At 36.7% G+C, this 20544-nt stretch overlaps 1 pseudogene; it reads left to right on the plus strand.

Moving 5' to 3' along the window:
• The first annotated feature begins 17721 nt into the window (after positions 1-17721).
• LOC109102983 lies at positions 17722-19168 on the plus strand (annotated as a pseudogene).
• Positions 19169-20544: the final 1376 nt, after the last annotated feature.

Raw genomic sequence — 20544 nt, forward strand, 5'->3', positions numbered from 1 at the left:
CACTGCCTACACTGTCTGGGACCCTGAAATTTACATTCACGCATATTTAAATATGAAACGACAAAAACAAGATGTATCATACCAGGTTTGCATCAGTTTTCTACAAAAAGTGAAGAAAGCTCATGTTCTCATGTTGTGCTCATGAACACTCCAAAATTCAAATTATATATTCAAAATGCATAAAAATTAAGACTTTCAAAAATTAAGACTTGCTCTCTGCTATCATCATCTGTATGGCCAAATAAAAGAACATTCTGACTATAAAAACGATGCGCGATAAGTCAGGAGAAGAACTGAATGAAAAAGAATAAAACTGAATGAAAATTGAGCTGACAGCCATGTAATGAGATATTTCAGGACTCACTGAAAGTCTTCGTGATCAGACAGCCAGGCCCAAGATGGACGTGCAAAAGATTCATAAGAGGAGCACTGTGGAACTCCACAAAACAATCACCTTTGGTTTTTTTGTTTTGAAGGCTGAACGTGAAGAAAAGCACCCACCAGTCTATGTCGGAGTCTGTGGTCTGAACCCCCTCCGATTCATCCAAATACGCGCAGCCTATACAGAGGAGGAAACATACAGAAACTTTACTGAAGGAAGAGGTACAAGAAACTCAGAATCCATGGGAGATAAGCATCTCTCTAAAGGGAGAACACATGGCAAGGATGACGATCATGATGCCAGAGAGGGAGAAGGGGAGAAATCAACAGTGTGCTCTCTGTTTAGAGAGAAAGACAGATAAAAGGTTGTAGGAATTGTGTGAAAAATATGAAAGACGGACTGTGAATCAAAGCGACGGTAGGTTCTATAGAGCGCACACTGGAAGTGCAAAAAAAAAAAGTGTGAGACCACACAGTGAAAGGGCCAAATCAGAACATGCTTCATAACAAGGGTGGGGGTCTGAGGAGCTCCTGGATGTCTCAAAGGAGGAAGAGGGCAGAATGGGACAGGGTAAAACTCGCGCACCGCTCATGGTGCGACATCACAAGGCACCGTTTTTTTTTCTCCGCCAATACCCCCCACCCCTCCAGGTCTGGAAGCAGGAAGCAGAGATGCAAGAACCCAAATGTGGTTGAGTGAGGGAGGAGGGGGGATGGTGTGGGGGTTCCTGAGATCTTAACCAGCAGGAGGTCTTCATTTAAACTCTCAAACCCCTTCCCTTCACACTACATTTACTGCTCATATGGTGTGAGAGAGATAATAAGACCTCCGCAGTAATCCATAATTCCGACTGAGGTACCTCACAGCGAAAGTGGAGGAAAGGTGTAGTCAGACCCGGGCATGGAGGTACTGCAGTAATTTCAGAGAAAGAATTTTGTATTTAGATGCACATCATGTAAACTTTACGCCTGCCAAGACTCTAAGCCATCAACCACCCCAGCCCGCCCCCCGTCCCAGAATGTCTTGGCAATTAACCCTTTAATGTGACTTATTAAGTAGGATATTCCTAAGGGAACTTTGAGTTACTACGTCAGCCGAAAAAATGATTAAAAAAACTGTAACCAAAAAAGCAATTACAAGACATGATGACTAGTAAAAAAAAACACCTAATATGAATAGTTTTATACATTCATATAACTTACATTCATATAATTTTAATACATTCATAAAACATTCATATAACTTTAAACCTAAAATCTTTATATCAATAAACATTTACCTTCGTCACCACATGGGAAACCTTTTTTAGAGTGCGGATATTTGGTTCATATGTTAAGTAATTAAATTGACGGATGCACCAAAAAACTAAAATGCAAGAGTGCATTGTAAACGGCTGTGTGGAAATAAAAAGCTCACTAGACATCGAGGAACGTGATCCATGTATAACACAAAATATTTCTGCTGAACTAGCTCATACAAGAAAGCCCCAAAAAAATCATTTCATGTTTTATTCACAGCACATGAAAGGACAGAGAAAAAAGCCCCCCCCCACAAAATCGAAAACGGTACTTTCTGCAATTACCAACAAGTATTTTAGTTCCAGCGAGGGTAATGTACCGTCAAAATAGGGAATGTGTGTTGGCCGAATTTTGGAGATTAACAGAAACTAGAGCTACTAAGTGCTGCCCATCTATTTGATGCCCTGTGTGTTTGTGAGCCAGCACACTGTAAGTTATTCATGGATTTGGGGATTTTCTGAGGCAAATACATTCCAAAGCCCGTGACAGAAAAAACAGAGAGCTGGGGAAAAGAAAACAGGGCTGCTAGAAATGTGGGATATGAGGAGGAGGAAAACACAAAAACATTTGGAGACAAAGTGAATATATAAGTTCTAGTATTTGGACGTAAGAGAAGGCACAATGAAACTGTCAATCAAACATTATGGGAAAAAAGAAAATAGAGGAGGACAGGCTGAGGGAAGAGAGCAGAGTGATAGGAAAGAGGATAGGAGGGGGGTTTAGACAACAGAGAAAACGACAGAGATGAGATGAGAGAAGACTGAGGGAGGGGGGGAGAGAGAAGGAGAGATGAGAGAGATGAGAGAGAGAGAGAGAGAACGAGGGCATGGGAGGAATTTCCACTAGGGGCGACGTGTTTGTGCTCTCTCTCTCTAAGGTGATCATTTCAACTCATAAACACGCTCCATCCATATCATATCTGACAGAAACACACAGAATTGTAGACCCCCTTTCTAATTAATTCACTTCATCTACTCACACACACTCACAGTTTCTTTTACAACCTGGGAGTCTCATTTTCAGTTTTTCCCTGCATTAGAGAGTCTAGAGACGCAGCTACCCCACCTTCAACTTTAAAAACTGCTGTTACAGGAGAACCGGAGGCAGCGTGAGAAAAAGACAGCAAGAATAGAATAAGAGAAACAGAAAAAAAGAGGCTGGAAATTCCACTCGCCAGTGCTCTGAAGGATGGAATAGAGAAGAATGAAAGTCCCGGGAAAACATTCAGGAAGTAACATTCAGGACACACATTATGAGAGAGAAACGGACTGAAGGAGACAAAGCTGAGGTAAAGCTATTGTACTGTTCTATACACTGTGTTCACTTCTCGGTTGTCATTGCCACCGGTTGACCGGGAGTGTTTGCTCAGAGAAACTTCAAAATGGGTGTCAAACTGTCTAGGTGTATAGGTTGCCTACAGCATTTTCCGATTTTAACGTGCTTTAAAAAAGTCGGATCCACTCGGGTGATCAATCGTAGGACTGTTGCCACTCTTAAAAGAAAAGGTTTCACAAAGGGAAGCGTTTGTAGCATGTGCCATAAAAGAAACGTTATGGTTTTCAAGGAGCCTTTCAATGAACAGTTCCTTAAAATAATCATTGTTTCTTCGTAAGAGGAACATTAAAAAAAAAAATCTACATAACCATTTTTGACTAAAAAAAATCCTTTTGTGGAATAGAAAGGTTCTTTCTGGAACCATAGATGGCCAATAACGAACCTTTACAGAGGACAGAAACTGTTTCCTATACCGGACCATGATACAGGAGCTGGTAATTTCTCAAATTTTTCATGAGTTGTATTCACTCTTAAGATGAATGATTGCAGGTCTTTCTTGTTATATACCGTATATACACAGGGGTTTATGTTCTCTCTCTTCATTTAAGACAAGTAAATGCTTGTGAAATAACCTTAAACCAATGTCATATAGACGTCAAAGTTCTAGGTAATTGGAAAACAACATTTTGGTTGAAAACGTGTGAAAAAATTATTAAAAAGGATAATCTTTATATTCTAGTGTGAAGAATTTTACATAATCTTAAGAAACTTTTGCCAACATATAAAGAAAATTTTGTGCAAATGGAAAGTTTTAATTGATGTTAAAGATTCTTCAGTAAACCTTAGAGCTAGATTTAAATAAAAAAAAGCTGTTTATATAACCTTAAAAGGCAGGACAGATTCATTCAGTCCATTCAATGTAGTGACCACTGTTTAAGTAATAAAACCTTGGATTAGAATTGATAAGTTTTGTTACATGAGAAAATAAAACCAGTTTCAGATTAGATACTTTACCTGTCTCTGTCATGTGTATGTTTGTGTACCGTGATTGTTCGGTGGTTTCTGGATGGTTGTGGGGGCCAGGGGCGTCACAGAAGTGTGATGGATGATATGGGAGTGAGGTAAATAGGGTTAATATCGTTGTGTACTTCAACATGATGCAAAAATGTAATGTATCAAATCATAAATGCAGCAGGTGGACTTGTTCTGTGACTTGTTTGACCGTTTGCCGTATAATGAAAGCCTTTCAGAATTGACTGATAAAACTCTCCCTGTTCTTATAGTACATGTCAGTCGTGTGGAGAGATTCCTGTAATAACATACCATCCCTCAATCAGATGGATATCTAAAGGTTGATCTGGATGTTGTTCAAGCCTTGTGTCTACCCCAACCCCTCCACTCTGATTGGTTCACAATAATGTTACTGCCCCAAGACCAAAGCTGTGTGATTTAGAAACATGTCTACTTGGTGAAATCACAGTAAGCTGCTTTCCTAGAAAAAACAGATGGATCTATTAAGACGTTCAGTGCAAGATGTTGACAAAGGAATGAGAAAAAACAGATGGATCTGATTAGACGAATCTCTGTCACTTTCTGAGCTAGCATGACTTCATGGGGCCATAAAATGTTGGAGCATTAGTAAATAGAGGAAGATGTGAAATAATAGATATCAGATTTTATGAGCGCAGAATGCTCTACTAAGTGCAATGAACCAATATAAAGAAGGAAGGAGAGATAAGAGAAAAAGAGTTTGCTAGTGCTGTATGTGTATTTAGAAGTTTAGTTAAGAACAAGATCAAAACAGGTTCACTCCAGGGCATTAATCAGTACTGATTACCTAAAACTACAAGACTCAGATGTGAGTGGTCTGCTTTTATCCTGACACGCATTCCTAACATTCCAAGAATAAGGTAGAATAGAAATGCACTATATTGCTAAAGACAATAATATATGGATCCCTGCCTGTGAAAACCCAGCTTAAGTCTTTTTTTGTGATTTACTGTTTTTACATAAAAACAATCTTCATAAAGATGTAGAACATTCTATAAAAATATAACCTTCTATCTTTAATATTGACGTGAGTAAGGCCATGTCAAAAGATTGAACTCATAGTGAAATTAATGGTTGAAATCAAACTTTGATGATTGTTATCTCATAATTAGATTTTGAGTACTTTAGCCTGGGATTTCACATATTAAATGTGGCTGAATAAGATAATAAACCATCACGTGTTAATAATAGTCAGTTTATAATCAAAATGCTTACAGATTTCAAACTCAGATCCATTAATGCATTAAAAAATAGAGATTATTAAATTATGTGCACATTACATGGGCAATAGAGGACAACATAATCTGAAAATCTGTTAGAAGCACAGAGAAGTCAAAAGCAGAATAAGCCACAAAAGAAATCAATTACCAAATGGACCCAGATGACGCCATATTTAAGCCTCAGTGAGTCTTGTTTCGTTCTGTCTAAAAATGCAGGCCACCGAATAACTGTTCTTAACATCCTGGGTTGTGTCTCATTTTAATTACAGTACACAATTCAACAAGCACCTATGTCATTATTGGCGACCTAAAGTTTTTGCATTTTTAAACTTCATTTAAAAGATCAAACATCACTCTATACAGTAAGCTATAGCACTTATCTGGTTTAGTTCATGGATAACTAAATGACTGTGGTGGGTCAGTATCTGTCAGTGAATCACCTACACCAGACATCAGGGTGTCCTAACTCACACAGAAACCACACCCAAAAAAACACTCACCCACACCAACTAGGACTACACTAACTGAAAGGGCCAAGTCCGAATGTGGCCAGCTTGGAAAACCCCATTGACAGATGGTCAAATCTGCTGTGGGGTTCCCTTTTCAAACGGAAGGAAAGGGACACACATGTGACAGTACATGTTTAGATTAGTCAACTTGTACTAAAAAGTATCTTTTTTTATCTGACTTCAAGCGCTTATTTTCAGTTTTTGTTACCCGATATGCATTATTGCGCACTCATCTTAACGCGTAAAACTTAGCGACATCAGGCCAGTATGGATGAGAGTGAAGTCATTTATGTGCGTCACAGGGACTGTACGCCAGACAAAACCACTCTGTTTCTCAGGGGAAAAACAATCCAGATAAAGTCATAACAGACAAAACAGTTGATCCTTTTAATATTAGATTGGCATATCCTTGGATAAGCCAGACAGGGATTCGTGTGTGTGCTGTGTTTATATGCATGTGAGTGTATGTGTGTGCGTGTACTTGTGTATAGAGGAGTCTTTTTGGTTTGTTTCTTGGGTCATTATTGTTGACAGTTTTAGTCCATTAAGATAACAGGCTTTTTTTTAACTGCTCTTCTGCTGACCACCCCCTCACCCAAAGCCCCACACAGCAGAACCACAACACAAGAAAAAGTAAAATGAGGAAAAAATGAAACCACACAACAGTAATAACATGCAACAGTAAACCAAATAACTCCACAAAGGCACATTTGGGAGCATTACCATCAGGCCCTAGAACACCCTGAGAAATAGGGCATTGCTCAGAAGTTGCTCTTTCATAGATAAGGAGAACGTATAGTTAGGCTGCATTTAGTAAAGAGCTCTCATTTATGCTTCACTTGGAATTATGTTAAACTGTAATGCAAATAACCTGAGACAATCATTAACTTATAGAGAAACACAACACAGCAGAAAAGGATATTTCCCAGATGAGCAGTCAGTTATACAGTTACAGCACTGCTGTGGACAACAGTCTTTATTAAGAAAACGTTTTACTCTGAATGCTTCGACTAATCAATCAAAAACAGCTGTTTCAGAGAGCTGTATAACTTTGGGTTTTTTTAACCATTTTATTTACCATTCAAATTGTAGTTATTACAAAATTACAAAACATATTGTATTGTAAAATAACAACACGTAAAAAAAATATTGTTGTAATATTAAACTCGGGAGGTCCTAAGGGACATTCCCACCTCGAATTTACACTCCTGATACAGTTCCATGCAAAGCATGCTTGGAACTATAAAATTCCCTGCCCATTTTTAAGTTATACAACAAAAAAATGATTCAAGTAAGTCCTCCACAAAACAGACTCATATATGGTACAGCTCACATAATACCGTCTCGGGAAAACTTTGATGATGAGTACATACTGAAATTCTTTTCAGATTGAAACATCAATTGTTGAGATCTCTTTTTTCAAAACTCACATGTGATGTTACATAGAGTCCTTGGTTCTGGAGTACAGTCTAAGCCAGCAGACTTGAGCAGAAACCTTCATTTGCATTCCATTATTCTCATCACTGTCTAGAAGAAATAATTGAGACATCAACTAGACTTATTTCTTCCCTACGGACAAAAAGCAGTGCAAAACCTTATCTGGAAAAGCACAGCAAATTCGACTGATCTTCAAGCACACTCTTGGTGTGAAACCCTGATACAGAATTATTGCATTAGATCATCCCATGCACACCACAATATGAGCTGGATGTCTCTACTTCCCCTACATATGCATGAAAAACGCAACCACACTGCCAACCCCAAAACAAGAAAAATAACACATCTTATTCTGCATCCCAAATGTCCCACAAAGTGACAGAACTGCCTGGCATAACACACAGCAGGGCCTGACAGGACATTTTCTTGTACACACACACACACACACACACACACAGACAGACAAAAAACACAAAACATACCACTGTTCCTTCACAATAGAAGAACAAAAAAAAACACAGGCAGCGAGGCAGAGAAAAAACTCCCTCTGTGCACAACACACCCATTCACTGCATGCATATCCATAAGCGAAGGAATAGCTGTGAGCTCAAGGCCCTGCCAGTATGTGAGCATTTAAAGAATCACAAAGAAGCATGTTTTTCAATGGTCTTTGAATGTGAGGGGATTTAAGGATGAATCAAAAGCAACAACCTGGCGTGGAAACGCGAGCACAAGTAGAGACAAAAAGCAGAACCAAAAGATGTTACTTCTGAGATTTTAGCGCAGCTGAAAGACGGCAAGCTCGCATGCAGACACACAACCACCTGCTCTGAGACTGACAGTTCCATTCATCTGGCCTCTAAACTACTTTTCCTTTCCAGGGATTAATTGACAATGCAAAGACAAATCTGGAAAAACGCTTTCTGGCGCAAGTTCATTCTCACCTCTTGCTGGTTTGTTTGTAGAAACACTCCCTATCTATCTCTCCATTTGGGGATTTGCCAGACAAGTAGATTAAAAACTAACAAGAGTGTGAGAATCACCCCTAGTTGTGGACTGTAGATACACCTCAGAGCAAACATGATGTTAGCCGGCTAATACATTTTCATACCTACTGTAACAACTGTTCTACCTCCCTTAAAAGAATTCACTGTAATTCTGAAATGGCTAGTTTCATCCAAACATTCTGTTTAATTACTCACCCTCAAACATTTTTTTTCCCCACATGGAACTGACCCCCCCCCCCAGGAAAACACCCGAAATTTAGCACAAAATCGCAGGTGATCTGGGTGACAAAAAAAAAAGAAAAGAAAAGAAACGCAATAAAAGTAGTCCTAAACAATCCTTACAACAGAAATTAATATGGTTCCTAAAATTGTATGTGTTCGCATAACTTTCCTTTGAAATTCTTCTTTGGTGTGTCTGAAGAAGAAAGAAAGTCATGCAGGGTTTGGGAACAACATGAGGGTGAGTAAAAATGGGGGATCACAGGAATTTTCATTTATGGAAAATTGTTTCATGTATGGAACAGGTTGGGACTTTTTTGTGTTTCACAGAAGAAAGTAAGATTTCTATTTTAAATAAATGATTTAAAAAAGCTACAAAAACTGTCTCACAGTTTCACTAAAATATTAAGCAGCAAAAACTTTTTCAACATGATTAAGACAAGAAACATAGTTTGTGTAAACATCATGTGACTAAACAAAAGACTGTAGTAGTGAAAAATAAGAGACTTCTTTCACAAACTTAAAAAAAAAAAACACCTTTTGATCAGCATTAGTTGTATAGCCTACTAGCACAGAAGCATGTTGTTATGTTGCTGATTTCATTCATTCATCATTTCATCCATAACCATTTTCTTTCATTCATCATGCTGATTTGCAAGTAAGCTTTCCACTATACAACAGAAAGTCATACTAAAGATGTTGTCATTTCTGGGACTATCAATGTTTACCCTCATGCACAAATGCCGTGACCCTGCACCACAGTAGCTGTCAGTCCAAGGCATCAGGTCAAACTGACATGAACTACTTCAATTGGTAGTTGTATTAACCAGACAGTCAAACCTCCATCTGTCCACCCACCCTTACAGAGAGACAGATTATAGATGTGACCACTGACTCTCAAGTTTTACCCCTTCCCTCCAAAATCTGTAATATTGATATTGCCCACACCACACAGAGAGAGGAAATAGATTAGATTCTTTCCCTTGTAGTGAAAGGCACACAATGGTCAACTGACATGAACTACTACCCAAATCTCTTGCCCCTGTGGCACAGTCCAGATTGGCTAATCACTGAATGATTTGCTTGTCATACCGAATTGGAAAATTACAGTTTGAAAAATGAAAGGCTGTTGGCTCACAGCAACGATTTTAGTTAATATTATTTTTAAATGTGCATTAATGATAATACCATAATTCAGTCAACAGTTGTTGAAATATCAAAATCCACACTGCAGAGAGAGTAAAGGAGAGAGAAAATAGCAAAATACCATTAACTGGCTGCATGATTTCTGTGCAGCTCTCATAATATGCTGATGCTAGTATTTGCTAACCCCCCAAAAGCTTATGGCCTACTGGAATAGCATGCTTTTGTGAGGTTGTGCTTTTGGATGAAAGTTGCTAACAAGTTCACTCGCATACTAACTAAGATCCATCAAAAACTAATAAACATCTCCCAGGCTGTGTGTAGTACTTACTTGTAGTAGCCAGATTATTTTTAGAAAGTTTTAAAAACACAAACAGTTTCAAAAATGTATATTCGGCGTAACTCCGGTGCAAGGTCGTGTCTCTTCAATAATGTTATACCACGAAATGATTTCACAAAGAACTGCTAACTCTCTTCAGGGCTTTTCATGTGATAATATTGTTAAACCTAGAAATTATTCCACAGATAATTTCCACTGGATATAAGAATTGGCATTTTTGGGTGGATTTAATATGCTTAGGCTCTACAACAATTTTGTGAAAAAAATTTGGAGTTGGCCAGATTTTTTTAATGTTTATGCAAGTGTCTCATGCTCACCAAGGCTGCATTTATGTGATCAAAACTAGTTAAAAAAACAGTAATATTGTGAATAACTGTTTTCCATTTTCAATGTATTTTAAAATGCAATTTATCATGTGATTGCAAAGTTAAATTTTCACCAGCCAATAGACTTCCGTGTCACACGATCCATCAGAAATCATTCTAATATGAATGACCGTTCTTATGCATTTATCAATGTTGAAACAGTTGTTTCTGCCTTTATAATTTGTGGTACATTGCTTAATAATTTGTGGAAACTGTGGACATTTGTCATACAATAGAACCAGGTGTGGCCAACGTCGGTCCTGGAGAGCCACAGTCTTAAACTGAGTTTTGCTCCAACCTTGATAAAAACTCACCTGCCTGTTGCTTTCTAGTATCTCTTAGACTTTGATTAGCTTGTGTGTTTGATTAGGGTTGGAACAAAAATGCAGGTATAATGTTGGTTTTTGGGTTTGTTCTAGATCCACGTTCCTGTGAGTCATTGTATTGCTCTGCTTTCATTCCTGGTTCCTGTCTGGATTTTTCTTCCCTGTTTACTGGCTGGAGTATCTTTGTCTATGTTTTTTGGTTAATAAAATTTTGCTGCATTTAGATCCTCGCCTGACCTAGCCCTTACCACCACCGTTACAGAACTAGAAACCACATGACTAGACTAAACCAATGAAAAACATGACACATAAACAGGCAGCAAAAGAGGATACAGGGAAGCACATGAAAATTTCAAACATAAGAGACATAAAAACAATGAACAAAAAAACAAAACACAAAACCTGCATTACATCAGGACTATGGCTCTCGGGAACCAACGCTGGCCACCCCTGGAATAGAAAGTTTAAAGCAACAGCATTTATTCGAAATTAAAAATTGTAAACAATGTTATTGCCTTAGCTGCAAATTTAATGCATAATTTTTTCTTAAAAAAAATCTTTTGAATGGTAGTTGTAAATTCACGATCCTAGTGTTAGTAGTAAACCTTATATACTGTAGCGTTCTCTATCAACTTGCATTTTTAAAGCACATAACTACTTCAAAACTCAGACTGTAAAAAAATCGCGTAATTTTAACTGTAGAATATATATATATATTTATATTTATTAACAATTTTTTTTGTAGCAATATATTATATATATATATATATATATATATATTGCTACAGAAAAAATTGTTAATAGGTTAACAAGTTCCTATACTTTATATAAGGGAAAAATGTAAAAGATCTAAGCAGAAAATTTAATGTTAATTTTTACAGTAAAAATGCTTTTAATTGTAAAGTTTTTAGAACTAAAAATTAACGAATAAACATACAATTTAGTCAAAAACTCTAAAACTGATATTCCCAGAATTCCTTGCATGACATTTGAAAGTATTTTGTTTAAATAATCATGTTATTTAATATTTTTTGTTATCAGTTATGTAAATTATGCTAAATTTTTCTATTGTTTAAATGAATGTTTATTGCATTATTTAGTGTTGTGTGTTACCATGATGGTGTTTTGTGTTGCGTGAATGGCCTTTTTTTTATATTAATATATACTTCAGCCTGTGAAAAAGCACTTGTGATTGCACTTTAATTCTTCATATTACATTCACTTTTACCAAAATCACAATTCTATACTTCAAAATATACCAAATGTATAAAACGGATTTAAGTAGCAGTAGGCGTTGTTGAATGTTGAAATGGTTTACATTACTTGTTTGTAAATTACAGTTCTATACTGTAAAATGTACCGTTTGTTCGTGTAAATGTGTTTTATTCTGCAACCACAGCTGTCAAAATTATTTTGAAGAAACTACAGTGCACATGTAGTACATGTATTTTACATTGTCTCTTCGAGTAATGTAAACTACAGAAATTACTGTACTCAATCGAAAACCGTTATTCTTAAATTATTAGAAATTCCTGAAAAAACCCATAGTAAAAATGGCAATTCACAGGACTTTAGGACTGTAAAAACTGAAGATCTACATGCTAAATTTCCATATCACATACTGTACAAGAAGAGTGCTAGTCACAAAGTAGCTGCTAAACCTGACAAGACGCAGACACATTTTCATGCCAATTATGTTGCCGTGTTCTCCATGCCAACAACCTCTTTAATTAGAGTGAAGCCCCCCTCGTACTTCCCCCTCCTCTCTGCTGGTACCAGACACCCCCCCACCACCACACACCCTCCTCATTATCAATGCGAGGAACATGCAGACCAGAGGGGGCTGTAGAGTATGTGATTCGATTGACCCAGATCTTCAAGTGCAAATGAGAGCGAGAACGAGGGAGAAGAGGGAGGGATGGAGGGAGATGGAAGTGAGGAAGAGTGAGAGACTGGTGGGGTGCAGGGAGGTTCATGAAGAGGAGACTAATTTGAGGCTTAGCGGGGCGTCCTTGTGCTAAAAACTGAGCAGATTTACTGAAGGTCAGTGTCTATTGGACAGGATTGAATGCGATCTTTCAGGAAGCATCCAAAGGGAACACTTTCTGCACATTTTTCTCTGTTTCTTTCAGTCGAGCGACAGAGACAATTACATCCTCTCAGACACTGTTTAATCCTCTCATTCATTCTCCATTTGCATTCGCTAAGAGGAAGAGGAGGAAATCTTGAAAGTAGTTTGGCTTTTCCCTGTAGTAAGTCTGGTGAATCTTTGCATGGGTATATGTGTGTGAGAGACAAATGAGCTGCAGAATCACCTCAAACACACAATATTTTCATTTTTACAATACACAGCCACATGTTTCACTCACATGTTTGAAATGTTTGTGTTTTTACCAAATGAGTACCAAAAAAAAAACAATACTGCTAAAAAATGATACATCTGATTTTTTGTAAACTAATTAATTCCCAGGTTCAAAAGAAAAGAAATTCAAAAGTGCTTCTTTAAAGACAGCGGTACACAAAGAACGACATCTGCCAAACGTGACAAAAACATCAAACCACCATAAACAATACCATATACAAAAACTGTGAAAAAATGTAAATGGTTTAACATTACACTATATTTTAATTTTACTGTAAAATACTGTAAAGTTTTATGGTTGAAAAATAGTAAAAGGACATTCCCATAAGCTCCTGCATTAGTAGTAATGTACATTTGGCGTTTCATGTCACATTTTCTATTATTTATGATTTTCTGTTTATTTTTATTTTTTTTGCATTATTTAGTGTCATGTGTGTTAACCCTGATGGTGTTTTGTCTTTGTGTGTATGACTTTATATACTGTACAACTATTATCCTTCTATTGCACCACCTTTATTATCATTATCAGGTAAAATGCAAATTTCTGGTAGTTTAAGAAGATTAATATATTACTTAATGAAACAGCACTTAATGATATATTCCGTTCAAAGTTATTAGAACATTAATATGCCATCCTAAACACCTGAAACACTTTTTAAACAAAATGGCCAAATTCTGTAAATTTTCTGTAATTTGACAGGATATTTTTTTACAGTAAGGAGGCGGCGTAAAAGGAAAAAAACAATTGAAGCGAAATATTATATTTAATAACACTGAACATACACTCTACAGTTATTTAGAATCTCAAAATTGGCAATCAGGTCATTTCAGTTTATGTTATATTAACTAATATACAGTATACAGTAGAGCTACAGGAGTATGGTAAGACAACATTTAAAAAAAATTGGGGTCCGAGTTATTTTCATCCTCTACATGCTTCAATCATTCAAAGTGCTCACTGTAGAAAAAAACCTTTGATGGGCATAGATACTAAAAAATCACTTCTGAAAAACAATGCATGTTATTTTTTTTATCTTTATAAGATACACCAAAGAAAGTGGACTAAATGCATTAGTTTTGCTAGGTGCCAGTGCCACGGAGCGCTGAACAATCCAGTCGGATCGGGAACTGAGATAAAATGCTAATATGTGACTGGAAGTCCTTTGATCTCATACACACACCGCCAGTCTGTACCTCTTTTTGTTTTTTGTTTTTTAAAAGAGGCCAAGACTCTTGTAGTGTATGCATGTATTTTTTATACGTGTCTGGCGTGTGTGTGTTTGTGTGTGTATGTGTGTGCGGTACTGCAGTTGTCTTGTGGTTGTGTTCACGAATGAGTCTGCTGGTCTTGTGCAGGATTACTGCGCGCTTATACACTAAGGCTGAGGAGACTAAATGCAAAAATGTGTAAGAAATCAGCAGAAGTTTGTGTCACTGTATGTGTGTCGCTGGGTTTTCTTTTGGTGTGCACATGGCATTCAGGAAAGAGGTTATTATACTGCCACACAGTGAGAGGGGTATTTGACAGTGGAGGTGCGTTTTTGTTTTGTTTTTTCCAGCTACAGAATTTGTGTGTGTGTGTGAGAAAAGGGAGAGACTAGCTTTGTTTGCTTGAGACATGAACAAAACTGGAAGTCCTACTTAATCAGTAGGTCTGTGAATCCCTGATAAAGATGGAAAACACACACTATAGATCGTTATAAGACTGATTCATGTGTCTATCAGGAGTGATTCGCCAACATAGTCTCACAACAATTTGCAAGTATTTTAAGATTTCATGAGCTGGTTGCAAATTCATATGAATTTGTATGATCTCATTTGTATAGTTTTGTACTGCTCAAGCCTTCCCTGATGGTTTCAGTTTAGGGATAGACCTTCACAATGAAGTTTAACATACAAATCATACATTTTCTTACAGACTCATTCAATGTATTCTCACGAGATGGAGATGATGATGTATTTATGTCTTTATTTAACAGGATTAACACTTGTAAATCTAGCTAATTTTTCTTTCAATGTAGTTTGTATATTTACATGACCATTCAAAAGTTTGGGGTCAAGCATTTTTGGAGGAGAAAAAAAATTAATCCCCTTTATTCAGCAAAGGATGCATGAAATTTGTCAAAAGTGACAGTAACGACATCTCAAATGTTACTAAAGATTTCTATTTTAAAATACTGTAAATGCTGTTCTTTTGAACTTTTCATTCATCAGAAAATTCATTCATCTTGAAAAAAAAATGTATCAAGGTTTCCACAAACTGTTTTCAACATTGAGAATTATGAAAAATGTTCCTTAAGCATCAGATAAGCATATTAAACTGATTTCTTAAGGATCATGTGACACTGAAGACTGCAGTAACGGCCGCTGAAAATTCAGCTTTCAATCACAGGATTAAATTTAATTTTTAAATAAATTCAAATAGAAAAAAGTTTAAATTGTAATAATATATACTATTCTTACTATACTGTTGATCAAATAAATGCAGCCTTGGTGAGCATAAGAGACTTCTTTAAAAACTGAGAAATCTTTTATTTGAAAAAAAGGTCACCAAGAACAAAAACTAATATCACATATCACACAGACTCAAAACAGACAAACACACACACACAGCTTTCTGTTCTGTTTTTCATAATCACAATATCCTACGGCTCACTGTTCAAGCATACAGCGCAATCCAGAAAAACAGCACTATAAAAGACAGAAAAGACTGAAAATCTCCTGGTAAATGTATTCTTTTCTTATGTTATTTGATTAAATGTCACCACTAACAGACAACATAACCCGAGGAACAGGAGCAGCACATTCTGAGGATTAAAGCTGTGATATGAGGGAATAAAGTGGGAGACATAGACAGACACTCAGACCCGTAATGGCAGAGTTGATGAGGCTTAGCAGTAATGATGACGCTGATGCTGGAGCAGGAGTGGCAAGACCACAGGGCTCCACACTTACTCCCAACTGTGTAATTATACAACGTACAGAGCAATACCACAGCTCGTTTACAAGGGCTGACTCCACAAAACTAGATAAGGAGCAAATTAATAACCCGTGACTCCGGCAGCAGCAGGGTACAATAACATCACAACTGTGAGGTGACTAAACATGGAAGATGAATCATTTTAAAGTAGTATAGAGGTCAGAAATGATGTGGCCAACTGTCCTGATCAGCTACTTACATCCGTTCTCATATCCTTTAGTTTAGTTATTTTCACTTTCTTTCAAAGATGAAGATTCTGTGATTATATTCTGATCCTAATGTCAATTCAAGAATGCATGATTTTCTCCACTGAACGCAAAAGGAGTCTGCCTTTCATAACTTCCATATAATGAAAGTGGACCAGAGGTCGTCAAACTCCAAAAGCAATATAAAGCAATATAAAAGGATCATAAAATAGTCTATATGATTTGCACACCATATTCCAAGTATTTTCAAGCCTTTTTATAACTTTGTGTGAGGAAGACATGAAATATCATGTATGACAGCCGTGGTCAGCTTTCGCTTTCATTGCTTGGAAAGAGCAGATTGGATGTGAGTTATTTTCTATTTTTTATTCTAAGAGAATGTTTAAGAGTTTATTAGAAGATTATAACTATTATATTTCTGTTAAACCTGCACTAAAAAGACAAATATGTAACCATTGCATCCGTTTTCATGGCTATGAGGACAAAAACACTGCATATCTTTGTTTTCAATCTGAGGGGAAAAAAAACGTCTTTGTTGCATGTGATCTGAGAGTTGCATTCACTAAAATACAGTGAAAAAACACGCAAAGTTCAAAAAACAGCAAGGGTGGTGCGCTCTGCAATTATATACTTCTAAACTTAAATACAACTATTTCTTATTAGATCATGAGGATAATTCTCAAATCATTCACCTTTCTATCTTACTTTTATATTCTTACATTTTTCTTAATCATGTATTTTATCACCCACTCGTAAAGTAATTAAACTACTATGAAAGATACTCTATAAATAAATCAGTTTACAATATGGTTCCATTTGTTAATGTTAATATTAACTGCAATAGTTGAACTAACAATGATACTTATAAAGCATTTATTCATCTGGATGTTAATTTTCACATTGTTCTAATACATTATTAAAATCAAAAGGTGTATTTGTTAATATTTTTTATGGATTTGAGATAACATTGAGAGATAGCATGAGCTTTTATTAACTAATGTTAATGAAGATTAATAAATACTGTAACAATGGGCAATATATTAATGCATTAACTAACATCAACTAATGGGACTTTATTATAAAGGGTTACCAGTAAATCTTATTCTTGTTATGAAGAACTGGTCTATTAATTTCAAAGTGTGGCTCATGTAGTTTAATTGGAATGACTCACGCTCATGAGGGATTATCGAGGATTGCTTCAATAGTGAGCACTAGAGGACAGCAGTGAGGCAGTAAGACTGGGATGAGTAAATTTACCCATGAGATTTCTGAGACACTATTGTTCATGAATGTTTAATGTTTTTCTTCTCTCTGTGTTTTAATAATTCTGTTAATTAAATCACACCGTGGAAATCACTCCTGCCCTGCTTCTGTTGTTGATTTAACATATGTTTTACATCTATTTGTCATTTTAGTAACTTAAATTTGCCTGACAATGAATGTTTGAATTTTATACATTTTTTTTGATACATTTGATAAAAAAAAAATTTAATGCATGATTAATGCTATGAATAATTAATATTTTCCTGCGGATCTTACTATTTATTTTCTATTAAAAATAATTCATTTCCTGTGCCCTTTTTTTTTTTTTTTTAGAAATTTACTTCAGCAAAATCAGCCAGATCTCCAGCTGTGTGTGTTCGTTTGTGTGCCACCCTTGACCTGACGGGACCGACGCCATGTTTTGGACACTCTTCCTGGCTTTGATCCTACTGCTGTGTGCTGCAGGCACAGCTGCTTGTTGTCTGCATGAAATCCGAGCCTCTCTGACCTCAGTGACTTCAGCGAACCCTTCTGGAACATCCAATGCCTCAGCTTTGCAACGTCTGCCAGGAGCCATAATCATCGGGGTGCGCAAAGGAGGCACCAGGGCCCTGCTGGAGATGCTCAACCTCCATCCCAGATGTGGAAGTAGCCAAGAACGAGATCCACTACTTCAACCTGGATGAAAATTTTCAGAAGGGTCTGGACTGGTATCGTGCCCAGATGCCCATCACTCTCCCTGGGCAGCTGACGGTGGAAAAGACCCCCTGGCTACTCACAGCACCACTGGCCCCAAAGAGGATATGGGCCACGAATCCAGCTGTGAAACTGCTGCTGATCATTCGTGACCCTGCAGAGAGACTTGTATCAGACTACACACAAGTTCTCCACAACCGAATTCAGCAAAACAAGCCATATCAGCCACTCGAAGAGCTGCTACTATCACAAGAACACATCAACCCCAAATACAAAGCCCTTCAGAGGAGCTTCTACTACCAGCACCTTGCCAGGTGGTTGGAGCTTTTTCCAAGAGAGCAGATGCACATTGTGGATGGAGAGGCACTGATTCAAAATCCATTCCCTGAGCTACAGAAGGCGGAGAAGTTTTTGGAACTTCCACCTCGGATAAAGCCAGATAATTTCTACTTTAACGTCACTAAGGGCTTTTTATTGTTTGCTGTCTGCGGGACACGACAAGTGCCGGATGAGTCTAAAGGAAGACCACATGCACCACTTAGCAGCGAGGCTTTCCAGAAGCTTTGCCGTTACCTGCGAGTACCCAATCAAATCTTTTTCAGAATGGTGGGACAGAGATTTGACTGGTGCTAAAGACAGCTGAAAAATTATTAACAGCTCTTACAGAGACTGAGAATGGGATTTAAACTACTATTGAAAACCCATTTTGTGAAAATGTTCTAAGGTTGTCAAAGGAATGTGGTTAAAAATGACAGCAACCAGTTTGCAAGAGGGCCAAGCAAAGAGACCTGCGCAAAAAACAGTTCTGAACGCTAATACGTCTAGACTACAGTTCCTCTTCTTTGGAAAATAGAATAGATCTGCAGGACTTCATGCTTTAAAAACTCTTTGGAGCACTTTTGACTCCAAAAGTATCAGTTCAAACAGACTATATTGATATGGTGAAGGTGAGATTGAAAAGATCGGCAAAGTCCAAGTTATTAAGAGACACTGAACTTGAAAACTTGGTTTTCTCTAATAGAAAATAAAGACACCAGATACCAAGCATTGCATATAATATGTAAAATTAAAAATAAATTGTTACTTTCAATGGTACTTGAAGCATTGAACAAAAATACTTCTTTGCAAGATGTAATTATTGTACTCCAATCATTTAATTCTCATGTTTAATCTACTAATTTGTACTTTAAGATTTTATTTTAATTTTTGAATTGAAATGTCTATTTTTTTAAATTAATTGGTTCTTTAAATTAATGAGATATTTCATAATGTCTTAAGTTAATGCACTACAAAACTGTTTCCTATTCAATAAATGTGTACATAAAACATCTGTTCATCTAAACCACTGACACCTCGATCAAAATCAATTTCACTATACACAAATGTCTCTGTTACTTTATGCTGTCTTCTTTAAATGTTTCCAGCCCTTAATTTCAGGAGGCCTTTTGACAGTATGATAATGGAAAGTTGTGCTCAGTATCTTTTTCTGCTGTTGTTATGGCTACTGATGTAACTACATTCTACTTCTCATTTAAGTGTACATGATTTTAAACATATAGATTTTTAAACATAGTATTCACTTCATAAGGGTTGAACATTTTAATGGCTACAAAAAGACTGATCCACCTTTTAAGAGTCTAACTCACAAGCCTGCATTTACTGTCACTACGCTCTATGGTCAATATAAGATAAACCCCACAAATAAAAAAATATATATATACAGACAACTTTCATATGTTAGAAACAGAAAGTTGCTCTTGGCATACAATTTAGATGAATACATCTTCAAAGGCAGCGAAGCCTGGAGGTTTGCCCTTTGAATCTCTCGCGATATGAACAGGTAAGGATCCTGTAGATGTCGTCAGCACGCATGTCCGATAGATGGCAGTGTTTCGTCTGATATGTGTAACTGAGGAACGTGGTGAAATCAGCAGAGCCAGCTGTTTTGAGCTTAAAATACAACTTCTTGTGATAGTGATATGCGTCAAAACGTTAATGACATTTAAAAGTACACTAAGTTACTACTCTGCTTAAAAACACATATACATAAATAAATAGTTGAATGTTTAAAACTATTAAAGGCCTAGAGTCGAAGAGACTGAAAGGTCAGGTCAGCTATGGCATGAATTATATATAAAGTTACAATGTAATATTGGTAATTGTCATAACAGTAGTAGAGTATGAATTCTGCTTAGTTAGCCTGTAGGTTAGTGTGAAATGTATAATCAAGGAAAAAAAACTTTAATTATAATATATATTACAACGCATAATAAATGTAAATTTCTAAATAAAACAATCATTTTGCCCTAAAAATCTAAATGAATTAATTCCAGTTGACAGTGTCCTTTTAATAAATAGACGTATAGTAATAACCATCCATCCATCCATCCACCTATTAATCTATCTGCCTGTCTTCTCAGCACTGACCACTAGATGGCGCTGATCCATCCGCTCGCTCTTGGCGCA

The sequence above is a fragment of the Cyprinus carpio genome, chromosome A5, assembly GCF_018340385.1.
Source record: "Cyprinus carpio isolate SPL01 chromosome A5, ASM1834038v1, whole genome shotgun sequence".
Lineage (NCBI taxonomy): Eukaryota > Metazoa > Chordata > Actinopteri > Cypriniformes > Cyprinidae > Cyprinus > Cyprinus carpio.